This window comes from Astyanax mexicanus, chromosome 6 (genome assembly GCF_023375975.1).
Source record: "Astyanax mexicanus isolate ESR-SI-001 chromosome 6, AstMex3_surface, whole genome shotgun sequence".
Taxonomy (NCBI): domain Eukaryota; kingdom Metazoa; phylum Chordata; class Actinopteri; order Characiformes; family Acestrorhamphidae; genus Astyanax; species Astyanax mexicanus.
This window is the reverse complement of record NC_064413.1, coordinates 26,516,830-26,530,296: the sequence shown is the minus strand read 5'-3', so window position 1 is coordinate 26,530,296 and position 13,467 is coordinate 26,516,830.

Sequence of the window (13,467 nt, the reverse complement as noted above, 5' to 3'; positions counted from 1 at the left end):
TCTTTCTTTCTTTCCATGTGTTGATTTGTTCTGCTTTCTTTCTCTTCCTTATTACTTTCTTTTACATTCTTTCCTTTTCTCTTTTTTATTTGCTTTCTTTCTTCCTCCTTTCCTGCTATTTATCATTCTTTTATTTTTCTTCCATTTCCACTTCTCATGTTCTTTCTTTCTTTCTTTCTTTCTTTCTTTCTTTCTTTCTTCTATTTCTACTTCTCCTTTGCTTTCATTCATCCACTCCTGCTTTCTCTTGTGTTGTTCTTTCTTTATTTCTTTCTTGCTTTTTTCTTTTGTTGTGATTTGTTCTTCTTTCTTCTCTTCTTAATTTCTCTTTTCATTTCTTTCCTTCCCTAGCTTTGTTCCTGCTTTTACTCATTTGCTTTCTTTCTTCTTCCTTTCATGATTTCTTTCTTTCTAATTTTATACTTGTTAGTAATTGCCATCCTTCTTCTTTCTTTCTTTCTTTCTTTCTTTTTTACTTTCTTCCTTTTATTTTGATCTGTTTTCCATTCCTTCCCTCTTTCTTTTTTCCTGCTTTAGCTCATTCCTGTGATCTTTCTTTCTTTTATGTCTTTCTTCCATTTCTATTTCTCATTTGCTTTCTTTCTTCCTCCCTTCCTGATTTCTTTCTTTCTTCCTTTCTTTTTGTTTTCAAATTACTTACTGCTTTATTTCATTTGCTTTTGACTTTCTTGCCATCCTGCATCTTTCTTTCTGTGTTTTTTTCTTTCATTGCTCTCTTCTCTTCCGGTTTTATCTGCTTTCATTTCTTTCATTCTTTCTTTGCAAGTGTTGCTTTTCCTTTTCTCTGTTTCTGCTTTCTCTCTTTTGCTTTTTTCTTTTTTTTAGCTATTGTTTTCCGTTCCCTATCTTTTTACTTTCTCTTTCTGTCTTCCTTTTCATTCCTACTTGTTGTTTTTTCTGTTTTCGCTTTCCTTCTTGGATTCTACATTTTCCTATCGCATTTTCATCTTCTTTTTTCTGTCTCAGTGGGTCTTAGTTGTTTACGTTCCCTCTATTTTATCTTTTTTCTTGCTTGTTCTCTCTGCTGCTCCTCTTTTTATTAGTATTTTCTGCTGTGCTTTAATTTCTTTCTTCTTTTCAGCCTTTTGCATTTTATCATCTTTCATTTCATATGTGCGCCTTTCCTTCTTTCTTTTTTTTCATGCTGCGTCTTTTTTATTTTGCTTTTCTGGTAAGCCTTCGTCTGATCTGTTGTTTTTTTTTAAAAGATGACTGATGAACTGATCTGTTACCACTTCCTTCTTTCTTTCTGTTCTGCTCTTCCTTGATTTTCTTTACTTCTTCTGCTTTAGGAAACACTGCTTTTCTTCTTCCTTTCGTCTTTGTGTTTTTTTTCTCTGCATGTGCTGCTCTGTTTGGGTTTTCTCTTTTTCCTTTGCTGGTTTTCTTCTTTTGCTCGCTTGTTCTCTGTCTCTCTATTTCTCGATTGCATCTTTCTGCTCTTTTTCACTCTTTACCCTCTTTTCTTGGTGCTATCATATATTCCTCCATATATATCCATATATTCCCTCCATCTTTCCCTCTCTCTCTCTCCACAAACACACACACACACACACACACACTCAGTTTATGGCGCTGGCTGTGTTTAGCTGATTGCAGGTGCCATCACTGTAGCCCTGTTGGATCTGCTGTTGTTTCAGGGTGTTGATCTGTTGTACACACTGTATTAATTACATTTTAATAAAAACAACCTTTTTGTCCACTTTGACCTGACTGAAAGTTGCGCACACACACACACACACACACACCCCACCACAAGTTCCTGTTTTCAGAAACATTACAATACAAAAATTAAACGAGTAAAGGAGCAGAGAATAAAGATGAATGACTGTAGGCAGGGGGCAGCATTTACACTTCAAAAAATGACGTCTCAAGGAAGTGAGAGCATAAAACTCCCTGACCGCCCTGTTATCAGCTCAGACCTGAAAAGTGGTGCACTACAGTGGTTCTCTTTAACTGAGCCAGCTCCAGCCAAAGGTGTATCTCTGAAGCACTGCATCCAGGGACAATGAGGACAAACTGGATATTGGAATGTACCTTTATTTACAGTAAGTATCATTAATACACATGCACTCATGGGCTGTATGTATGATCGGATTAGCTAAATCAGATACAAATCTAATCTGCTTTAGTTTGGTTATTGTGGTGTAGTGATTTCAGTGTTTTAAATGGATAATCACTGCTTGTGCACTCATTTCATGTATTTGTATAATTATCATAATAATGCAATTGTACAATGTATTAACTGCTTTTATATAGCAATGGACTTATCATATTTATTAAGAATATTTATACATAGGAATTTGAATGTAAAAACTGTGTGTGTGTTTAATGATTTAGTTTACTTAGTAGAGTATTGGGTTTAAATGCATTGTTTGCAATGTGATGCAATGTTTTGCAAACACTTCTACAATTTTTTTTACTAAGGTAATATATATGCATACACACGTTGCCATGATCACGCTGACCAGTGGTCCACCTCACTCACAAGATAACACCTCACAACTTACACCGGTGTGGGCATTCCTAAGCTGTCCTCTAAAATAAAACTTCATGATCAGTTTACATACTGCTCATACTCTCTCTTACTCTCTCTCTCTCTCTTTACTGGGTGGGGGATCATTGTGAAGCACTGTCGTGACACTGATGCGCTTGCTGTGTAATAATAGTGTGTGTTGTGCTGGTACCAGAGGATCAATATATTTCTAATTATAGAACTACAAAATGCTTTTATTTGCTCAGCGGAGATAAGGAAAATGAATAATGGATGTAGAAAAAATTAGGTGGTTATAATGTCATGCTTGTTGTGTTCTGCCTATACATACAGCTCTGGAAAAAAAATAAGAGATCACCTAAACATTATGAGTTCCTTTAATTTAACAAAATTGAAAACCTCTGGAATATAATCAAGAGGAAGCTGGGTGATCACAAGCCATCAAACCAATCTGAACTGCTTAATTTTTTAAGTTATAAAGTTATCCAAAAGCAGTGTGTAAGACTGGTGGAGGAGAGGATGCCAAGATGAATGAAAACTGTAATTAAAAACCAGGGTGATTCCAACAAATATTGATTTCTGAACTCTTAAAACTTTATTAAAATGAACTTGTTTTATCTGCATTATTTGAGGTCTGAAAGCTCTGCATCTTTTTTGTTATTTCAGACATTTCTCTTTTTCTTCAAATACAGTCAATGCTGTAAATGACAATATTTATATTTGGAATTAGGAAGAAATATTTTCCATAATTTATAGACAATACAGGAATGTTCATTTTACTCAAACATATACATATAAATAGCAAAATCAGATAAATCAATTCAGAAACTGAATGGATTTTTTTCAGAGCTGTTTATATGGGTGAGTAATAAAAGTAAGAACCCTAAGTGAAGGAAGTTACATAATCATTACTTGACACTGGAAATGTTGTGGGTAAACCCTGGGCCCTATATCTCTTAATGCAAATGACTTTTATCGTGAGTGTGCGGGTTTAATAATTTCCATGCTAATAAATCAGCAGAGCGTTGCATTCCAGTTGAGTGAGCTGCTGTGACCTTATCTGAACTTATCTTTGGTAAACGGACACCACTACGCCAGCACTCTGCTAAGGTACTAGCTTGTGCTTTGTGAGAAATAAAAAAACACATATTTTATTTTCTCCTTTTAGTCGTTTTTGGATGCTTGTGGACGAGCGTGGCTGCCTCTGAGGTCACGTGTTGCAAGGTGGTTTTCAATAACCGCTCTGCTGCCTACAAATTAAACGAGACCCCTGAAGCCAACTGTTCCACGAGGTGGATCTTAAAAGTAAGTGCTCTGATTATTCATGAGTCAGGAATGATGTGTGCTCTTTGTGAAAGTCTTTTATTCTTAACATATTTGATTATTACAAATGTGTTCTACTATGTGTGCATGCTTACCTTTTTTAATAGGTTCCACTAAAATCCCTGTATAAATGTTTAAAAATGCCAAAAATGAATAGTCAAACAGAGCAGAGTCAGCACGAAAAAACACTGCTACCACAAAAAATGACATTGAGTTAAAATTTAATTTGTCACATTTTAATGTGAGCACATGCTTTTGTGCTATGTCGGTGAAATACCCATATTCTCCCCCACCTACACCATACGCCGACCTAACCCTTACAAACACTTAGATCATAGTTTCAAACTGTGAATTTAAGAGATTTTTTAAGCTATGCTATATGGCACATATAAATAATATCCAATATATTTGAAGGATTTTGTTTCAGTTTGCAATAAATTCCATTTAATCAAATCTTGTTTTCCGGTGCAATATATCCGGTGAGAGCAAGCTTTTTACACACAATCATGATTGATTTACAATAATTGACTATAATAAGATCATAGAAGTGGAATGTGATTGTTTTGTATTGTAATAAATTGGGGTTTATTAAACATACATATGTTTTGAAAATCAAACCTTTCCTTTAGTTAATTTAAATAATCAGTCACATACGTTTTTTAAATTGTAATGAACCCACTTGCTTGACATAAAAGCCCAATCAAATATGTCTCAATAAACGTGTTTTTTAATAATAATATTAAGTGTTTTTAATGCTAATTTAGCTGAAATCCGTTTTCTACACAACTATAAACAGTGAAACTAGCCAACTTCTTTAATAGTAAAAAGTTGAACAGAAAAAAATCTCATTAACAGCAGTGGCTCCTCTTTAACACCTTTGCTAGAATGCTAGTGTGAATAATCTGAAATCTGAAAATAGACACTTTTGGTAGCTGCATTATTTAATGTGTCAAAACTTTAATGTATTTGCCATTATATTAAAAAATTCTTATAGCTTAGATTTACATTTTTGGCAAACTTTCGATGTGCAACGTTTCTGTGTTAGTTGTTGGCATCTTTTAACTGCTTTTTTAAAACCGTAAAACAGCATCTCATGATCTTATCTTTTTAAAATAACTGTGAGTTGTTTTGCACAAGTATTTCATTTTAGTTTCATTTAAGTCATTGTGGTCTGTGGCCCGTTGTCTGGTTTGACAAAGGTTAATTTGCAAAAGTAAATAAATGAATCATAGTTTAAGGCACGTTTCTTTTTTTTATTGTTGAAGTTAGAATAAATGTTCACATGTTTTATAAGCAGATAGACACGTTAAATGTAGTGGTAAAAGTGCAACAAAAAAGCCTATTAAACACACATTTTCATTTAGAGGTGTCCTTGTGCCGAGTTGTACTTTTTGTGGCTGGTTTACATCACCAAAATGACTCACAGGAGCCACATGTTATAGCACTGACTAGCCAAGCTAAATCTAGAGCAGATTTGAAGGACGTTGTAATTATTTTTTGCAACTATTTTTGAGTCTTACTACTGGGTTGTGTTGCAGTAGTCTCTCTGTGTAGTCTCTCTGTGTTCAGAGAGGATTGTAGTAGGGTTAGCTTTTAGCATAATAACGCTGTCCAATAATAGCAAAATAGCAATTGTGCAGTAGGTGGTCTGGTAGTGAGGTGTGTTCAGGTACATTTCTGGCGCGTTTCTATCTTGGCGGTGGGAAACACAAATGCGATACTGATCAAGTTAAACCACGACAACAGTTAACAGTCATACTTACAATTAGCCATTTCTGGATCACGATCACCATGTGCACTGCCCACCACAAGCACAATACCACATACCATCACTTATAAAATAAAATATACTTAAAAATGTGCACAGTAACTATAAGTTATTATAAGTTACATTTTTTTTCTGACATTTATAAGGATTTATATGTATGTTCAGTATACAGACTTATTAATTGTAGCTTAACATAGCAGATATAGACATTCTGCTGTTTGAGAATTTGACAGATGCTCATTCTCACTCATTTGCTCTCACATCCTGCAGTTTTGGGGGAAAAAAATAAAAGAGAAAAGCACTTTGAACATACATTTATTTTATTTTACTTCGCTATTATTTAACTGACATTCACTTTTATATTTTTTCTATTTTAAAAACTTTAAAGCACATTGCCACCACGCTCTCCCTTCTTGCGCTGCCCATCAATTATATAAAACTTAAATACACAGATCTATAAAGCTATATGTCATCGTTCGTTTCTTATCACCAGCTCACATTTATTAAAATATAAAATAGATTTATTAATTAAAGTTTCGTCCAGCTCTCTAAAACGATTCTCACTGCTGGAGCGCGTGGCAGAGCGCGCCTCGTGCCGTTTGCGCTGCGCCTCGTCTCTTTTGCAGCGCGCGGAACAGAGCAAGCTCAGAGCAAGGCTACAGATAAAACACAGTTCAGTTAAATAAACTTAAGATAAGAAAGGGCCTGTAACGTTAATCAAATATTGTCAAATATAAAGGACAGGTTGATGTTTTGCTCTGCTGTTTCCATGATTTGAAAGTGAAACTAATGTCGGTTACTCAGTGTTGCAAACCCAGCTTTTACATCAACAATAAACAGAATAAGAGATAAAATATCGTTGCTTTTGCATTAAATGAGCTTCTGCTGTACCTTCACAGCGTGGACTTACAGGTCAGTATCCTCTGCTGAGACGCACAAAAGCTAAGATAAGCACGCGCCTAGCTCTCAAAGAGAATAACTACTGGCACACGGATGGGTTTATTTCAAATTACGCCCTAATTAGGCCCTTGGTTAAGATACTGCAATCTTTTTCACATAAATAATGTTTTTTACGTATAATCAAAAATCTTGATAACCCAGTTTTCAGTTTTTAGCCAAGACTGAGAGTAGGTTAATAAAGATGGACTTACTTTTACCTAATTTGCTTAGTTGCTTTTTAATGGATGATTTATTTAATTGATGTATTATTCCCTAACACAGCTAGTTACCTAAAACTATTTTATTTTATGGATATACAAGTGTAACATCTATGATTAACACAAATATATTTGGATAAATTATGGCATATTCCTTATTAAATATCTAGCTACAGTCCTTATAGCCATTAAACATTTAGCTACATTTACAAGACAACATATAATAAGACATTTTTCGGTTAATAATCTATTGTCATGAATGTCACTGCTGTCACATTTAAGGTGGAATAGAAAGCTCAGGGAAAATGATAACTTGTTAGCTATCTAAATGTGAGTGAGCTAATGTAAAATGTCTACTTGAGTAACATTAAATGTAGTAAAAGTTTAGTAGAGCTATGTCTGGCTCTCTGGGTCTGCAGACTGGTAAAGTTGGGTTTGTCTAGTTACCAAGGTGTATGTAAAATATGGAGAATCAACATGTATTGCAATATTTTGTGCAATATGTAAACTTGTAAAGCAAATATCTTATGTTAAATCTGACAGCAGTACACAAATAAAAAACAGTGTGAGGAATTTTGGCGACTTTCAATATTCAAGAAAATCACTGATTTACTAGCATTTTTTAAATATCCAAAAAATAAATAGTTGAAATGTAACCTGTTTAATATGTTCATGTATTTGTTTGCCTGTCTACAGAAACTGGTGATCGTTGACGAAACTGGAGATCAGGATCCAAAGATCGTCCAGTACCGCGAGCAGAAGAAACTGATCCTAAATTCTGATGAGTTAGACTTGTCCTACAACATGGAGTGCCCACATAGTGGGGTATGTTCAGTAAGCCTATTTAAACTACATAATGTATCTACTGCAGAAATTACAGAGGACAATGGTGTACATGTCTCTGTATCTGTGTGAATGCCCCGGTTCAAACAGAGTTTTGTATTTTGGAAGCATAATTGCAGAAACAGTCCATGATGCCTGGAGGTAGTGCTGGCTTTCAATTAAACAAGAGTTAGATTATGTTTTTTATTTTACTAAATAAAAAAAACAGTATTAAGCTGTGTGAATGGGAAAGCTCTTAACGCCAATCATGGCAAATCATGCCCTGATGTGCCTGATCAGCCAATAACTATTTCATTCTCAAATTGTGTTCATTAATTTAGGATTGCAGGACTATAATGAATGAGTTTGCTAGTAGACGGATGTAGAGGATAGCTAGAATTTAGTACAACACTGGGTAATATTGGTAGTTTAAAGCAGTTTCTTAACCCTGGTCACTGAACTAAAATTGTGTATTTTCCAACTGATCAGCTAATTAACAATCCTTTATTGAGTTTACCTGTTAAAATCTCTTAGCCCCCTATGGATCAGGACCCCTTTGGACTTTGAGCACCTGCCCTTGAAAAGGTCTCTTTTTTTTAATTTACTCTGAATGAGCCCATTTTTACACATAAAAAAGGAATATTCACTTTACTTTAAGGAACGTTTTACATTTTATACCCTTTTTTATGTTGGAGTGGGCTTTTAAGAAAGTAATTGACATCAGTGACATCACAACATTTTTACTGTTTTATTTTCAAGGGATTGAAGATTAATAATATTAATTTCACTCAATATTTCTTTTATTGTCTGAAATTTCTCATATTGCTGAAGCTGTTCCTTCTGTCATGGTCAGATATAAAAGGCAAATAAAAGGCAATTCTAGGTCAACCTTGTATTTATCAAATGCCAGATTTTGCTCAAATTGTTTATCCTGTCATGCGGCTTGCCATAACAGGGTGGATGTAGGAATAATAGAGAATATTTTTTGGAAAGTTTTTAAGAGTTCAACAGTATTCTGATAAAGATCAGCAATCAAGATGGATGGGCCACACCCTTGTATCTCCTAAAGCAATACTATGTCATTGTTTGGAAATGCAGTACTGTAACACCAGCATCCTCCTCTGAACTATATGCTGGTAGTTTGCATTCCAAGCCCAGAGACTACTATAAATATGATGAATTTTAAGTCATTTTAAAAAGCTTTGAAGGCCAAAAGGTGCAGCATTCTGATAATGACCCAGTCTAAGGTCAGCCCTGACTACAGTGAGGCAGTTAAATATAGATTTGAAGGGGAATGAACATGGCTGATACAGAACTGTGTTACGCACAAGGCTGCAGAATGGAGGAAGACAGGTATGATAAATCAGTATAGTATTAGGTACTGATAACAGATAGGAAAGGAAGAAGGAAAGCACACTTACTACCAGGATAATAAACAGTTTGAATAGCTTTAATTATTGGATTGAGATGTCAGAGCAGAATAGAACACCACCTATAAGTATGTGAATGAAAGTGATTGTGTCTTATATAATGACTAATAGTGAGTGTACACTGTTAGCTAGATAAGTACAAGACAATTACTAATTGATAAGCACTGAATAGTGAATAGTTGACTAATTAATAAATGATGGCTAATGAAATTAACGACATACTTGATCATTAAATTTGTATTTCACAACACTGCTGTGAGGATTTTATTGCTTCTAGTCACAACATTAGAATTAGGAAAGTGCAGATAATGCGGTCCCACTGGTTTACAACAAGCTGGAGTGTGTTGTACCTCTATAGTCATCATGGGGAATTTGGGCACCTGTCTGACTGCTCCCACTCTGCCCGCAGTGCTCTTCTGTAGAGATTATGCTAAGTGTGTTTTTGCCATGGAACCCCTGTTTAAGCAGTACAGATTAAATTAATTAAATCCAATTAAGTCCACATTAAGTCTGCCTATGTTTGAGTAGAGTATTATTTATGTAAAGTTAATATACAATAAGTAATTAAGGAGTACACAACTATTTATCTTTCTATTTCCTTTTTTGCAGGTGTCCCTGAATCTTAATTGTACAGGTATGAACGTATTTTTTTTATTATTTTATTCATATATAATTTCATTACCAGCAAAGATTTATTAAAAGTTAAGTAATAATCTCAGGCTCATGTGGATATAAAATAAACAGACTATTTATTTTATAGAGTCTGCCTAAAAAGAGTGGTCAAACACAAAATGGTTAAAACCTGATACATACAGTTGTTTGAGTAAATAAACGTTGTTGTTTTATTCTTTAATCTACTGACAATATTTCTCGCAAATTCCAAATAAAAATATTGTCATTTAGAGCATTTATTTGCCGAAAATGAGAAATGGCTGAAATAACAAAAAAAGATGCAGAGATTTCAGATCATTTTCATAAAGTTTTATGTGTCCAGAAATCCAATATTTTATGAAATACCCCTTGTTTTTAATCACAGTTTTCATGCATTTTCAATTCCATCAATTTATCTCTTGATCATATTTTAGAGGTTTGAGAGAGAGAGGGAGAGAGAGAGAGAGGCAAAAAGTTAATCTAAAACAGTCCAAAAACAATTATGTGTAACAAATAAAGAAGGGCAATGGCATATAGGCAAAAGCTAAATATGATGCCAGAGAAATATGCAGACAGGCAAATACAAACCTGGGGTGGGTTTCCCGAAAACGATCAATCTTAGCGAATAACGAACGAACTAACGAATGACGTGAGTAAAGAACGAGCCAGTTCTGCGAGTGTTTCCCAAAGAGCTTCGCAACGCGAAAATTAACGAACGAGGTTAAATAACGTCTTTGTTGACTCCTCCCCAAAAATAGCGCACTCAATCGATCCACAAATATCGATTCAACATTGCCAATATGCAGTATTTATTCACTATTACACCCTAAAAACGTAGAAATGTGTTGTAATCATCAATATTATACATATTCTGAAATTTAAATTACAAAAGGATGTACTTTGGCATTAATAAAATACTCCTAAAGATACATATGACTAAATTAATACTCGAAAATCTAATCTATTAAAAAAAAATAAACTTTTTTACTTTTTTAAAACTATTATTGTTAATATATATACGTATATATATATATATATATATATATATATATATATATATATATATATATATATATATATATATATACATACTAATGCTAATATTATTAATAGTAATTTGGCGAGTAATATTAATTTATTATTATAATTATTAATAATAATATAAAAAATATAATATATAAAAAATATAAAAATAATATAATAATACATATACGTATGTTATATATATTATACCAACATGAGTATGCTCATCCAAATCACCATCTCAGTTGGGTTTAGGTCAGGGGATTGTTAAGGCCATGCACCTTTTTGTTTACTAGATAATTCCATATGCGTCAATTAATAGTTTTCATGGTTTTAATATTAATCCACAATGTAAAAAAAAAAAAAAAAACATTGAATGAGACGTGTCCAACTTTTGACTGGTATTTATATATTTGTGAGCTGACACACCCCAGAGTTTGCCCAGATGAACGGCCACAATGTTGGTTAGAAGCATCTGATTAAGGAATAATATTAAATATTACCTGCACATTCACCGATACCCTTTACAATACGCGTAGGTGTGATTAAAGACACCGCAGGCGTCCCCTGCACCGGACCTACAGTACCAGGAATTTTCCCAATAGCATGGAAATATATAATGTGTTGCTGTAATTCCCGGGCTGGTGGGAATTGTGTATATTTGCGTGTATTCCACAGTAACAGCCTGATTACAGAATCCACGGACTTGGTGACTTTGCAACTTTGCTTAGACCGTGAGCATCATCTGCAGGAATCTGGATTTTAATAATGGGTTTGCCCAGTTAGACTACAAGCCACAGACAAATTGGCATTATATATGGCATTATATGGCAATATAATATAATATAATATAATATAATATAACTCATTCACTCACTTACTCACTCATCGTCAACCGCTTTATCCGTTTAGGGTCGCAGGGGGGCTGGAGTCTATACCACCCGGCAATACACCCTGGAAAGGCCGCCAGGGCAGACAGACACAGACAGACACACAGACACATCCACTCACACACTCACACCTAAGGGTCAGTTTTTAATTTTTATCCGACATCCAATTAGGTCTTTGGACTGTGGGAGGAAACCGGAGCACCCGCAGACACGGGGAATATTATAATATAATATAATGTAATATAATGTAATATAATGTAATATAATATAATATAATATAATATAATATAATATAATATAATATAATATAATATAATATAATATAATATAATATAATATAATATAATATAATATAATATAATATAATATAATATAATATAATATAATATAATATAATTGCTTCAACCACGGAAATGAACATTTTTCTCCCTTAAAATTGGCGGTCCCTGGTGTTTAAGGTGCTGAACTGCAAGTAGAGATCCCCTAAAGAAGCTCTCTAAAAATAACGACTGGGTGAGAGCACTCGTTAATCTGCGAGCGAGTTTACGCAGTACTTTAGTTACGCACGGGTTTGGGAAACACTCTTTAATTAACGATCAATCTTAAGTACGAGTTAACGAAGTTCTTAGCATTACGAAGCTTTCGGGAAACCCACCCCTGCTCTGTACACAACTGAGAAAACAGATGCTGTACTTTGCTAACATAGGATGTGACAAACAGGCTTACACAGGGACACAGGTGAAGTGATTTAATACACAGGGGTCAATGATCTTGATGCTGACTGGTAGATTCGTAACTTGGCTACGGGGGTTGTAAGAACTATAGAGGCATTATAGGAACTGGAGACATAGAATCAGCAGAGTGCATGTGAGAATAAGAGGAAGGGGAAACATAACAATATCACAGCGTTTTTTGCCAATTTGGCTGAGCAGTTTGACTTTCCAACCTTTAGAAAAGATAAAATAAACACTATATTACTGATTAGCTTGTGTAATATGAATTTGTATAACATCTCATCTTGACCTCATCAGATCTAGATAAAATGTCTGTATGTGAATTGTAGACCTTGTGGCCCATACCTCCACCCACTGACCCTATCACCATCAGCAGCATAAATAGAATCTTTATATGCAATTTTCTCTGTAATTTTACCAATCTGAACGTCTTACATTTTATTTACTAAATTCAGTTTTGATTTTTTTATGTAATGTAATTTAATTTTATGTATTTTCTAAAGTTTTGGAAAAGAGTGTCGTACATCTTTAATTAATTCAAAATTAAGCTGAATAGAATGAATAATAAGGAAATCATTCTTTGTGTCAAAACACAAACAGCAATAGTTGTAAGTGGCCAATTGCACAGACATTGTTTTGATACATCAGTGACAGTGAGTATGAGTCATGGTCTAAACAGGCTTCAGCCATTTGAGTTTTTTGGAAAATGATGACAGCAGCTCTGTCCTCTTACCCTGAACCACAGCAGGTACACTTGCTTTCTGATTGTTATGTCTGTTACTATCAAACACAAAATGCCCTTCAAAGGCTTCAAATGTTTTAGTTAAACATAGAGTGACAATAACTGTTCCAGAGTATTGTCATTTTCGACATTTGCAGTCTGAACTAAAAACCTGGAGCTAATTGTCACATTTAAAATATTTACCACACCCCTGTGACTACTGTTTATTTCCCTGTATCCTTGGACACAGTTTATCACCCACATCCTGTCACATCTCACAGTGATTAGTCATGTTGGTTTTCATTCCTACAGATCCCTGTTTACCTGAGGACGATGACAATAAAGGTAAGATACAGGAACTGAACTGTAACTGTGCACATGCTGACATGACTAATGGTATTTTTAGACTGTTCCTATTGTGACGTAAGTTTTT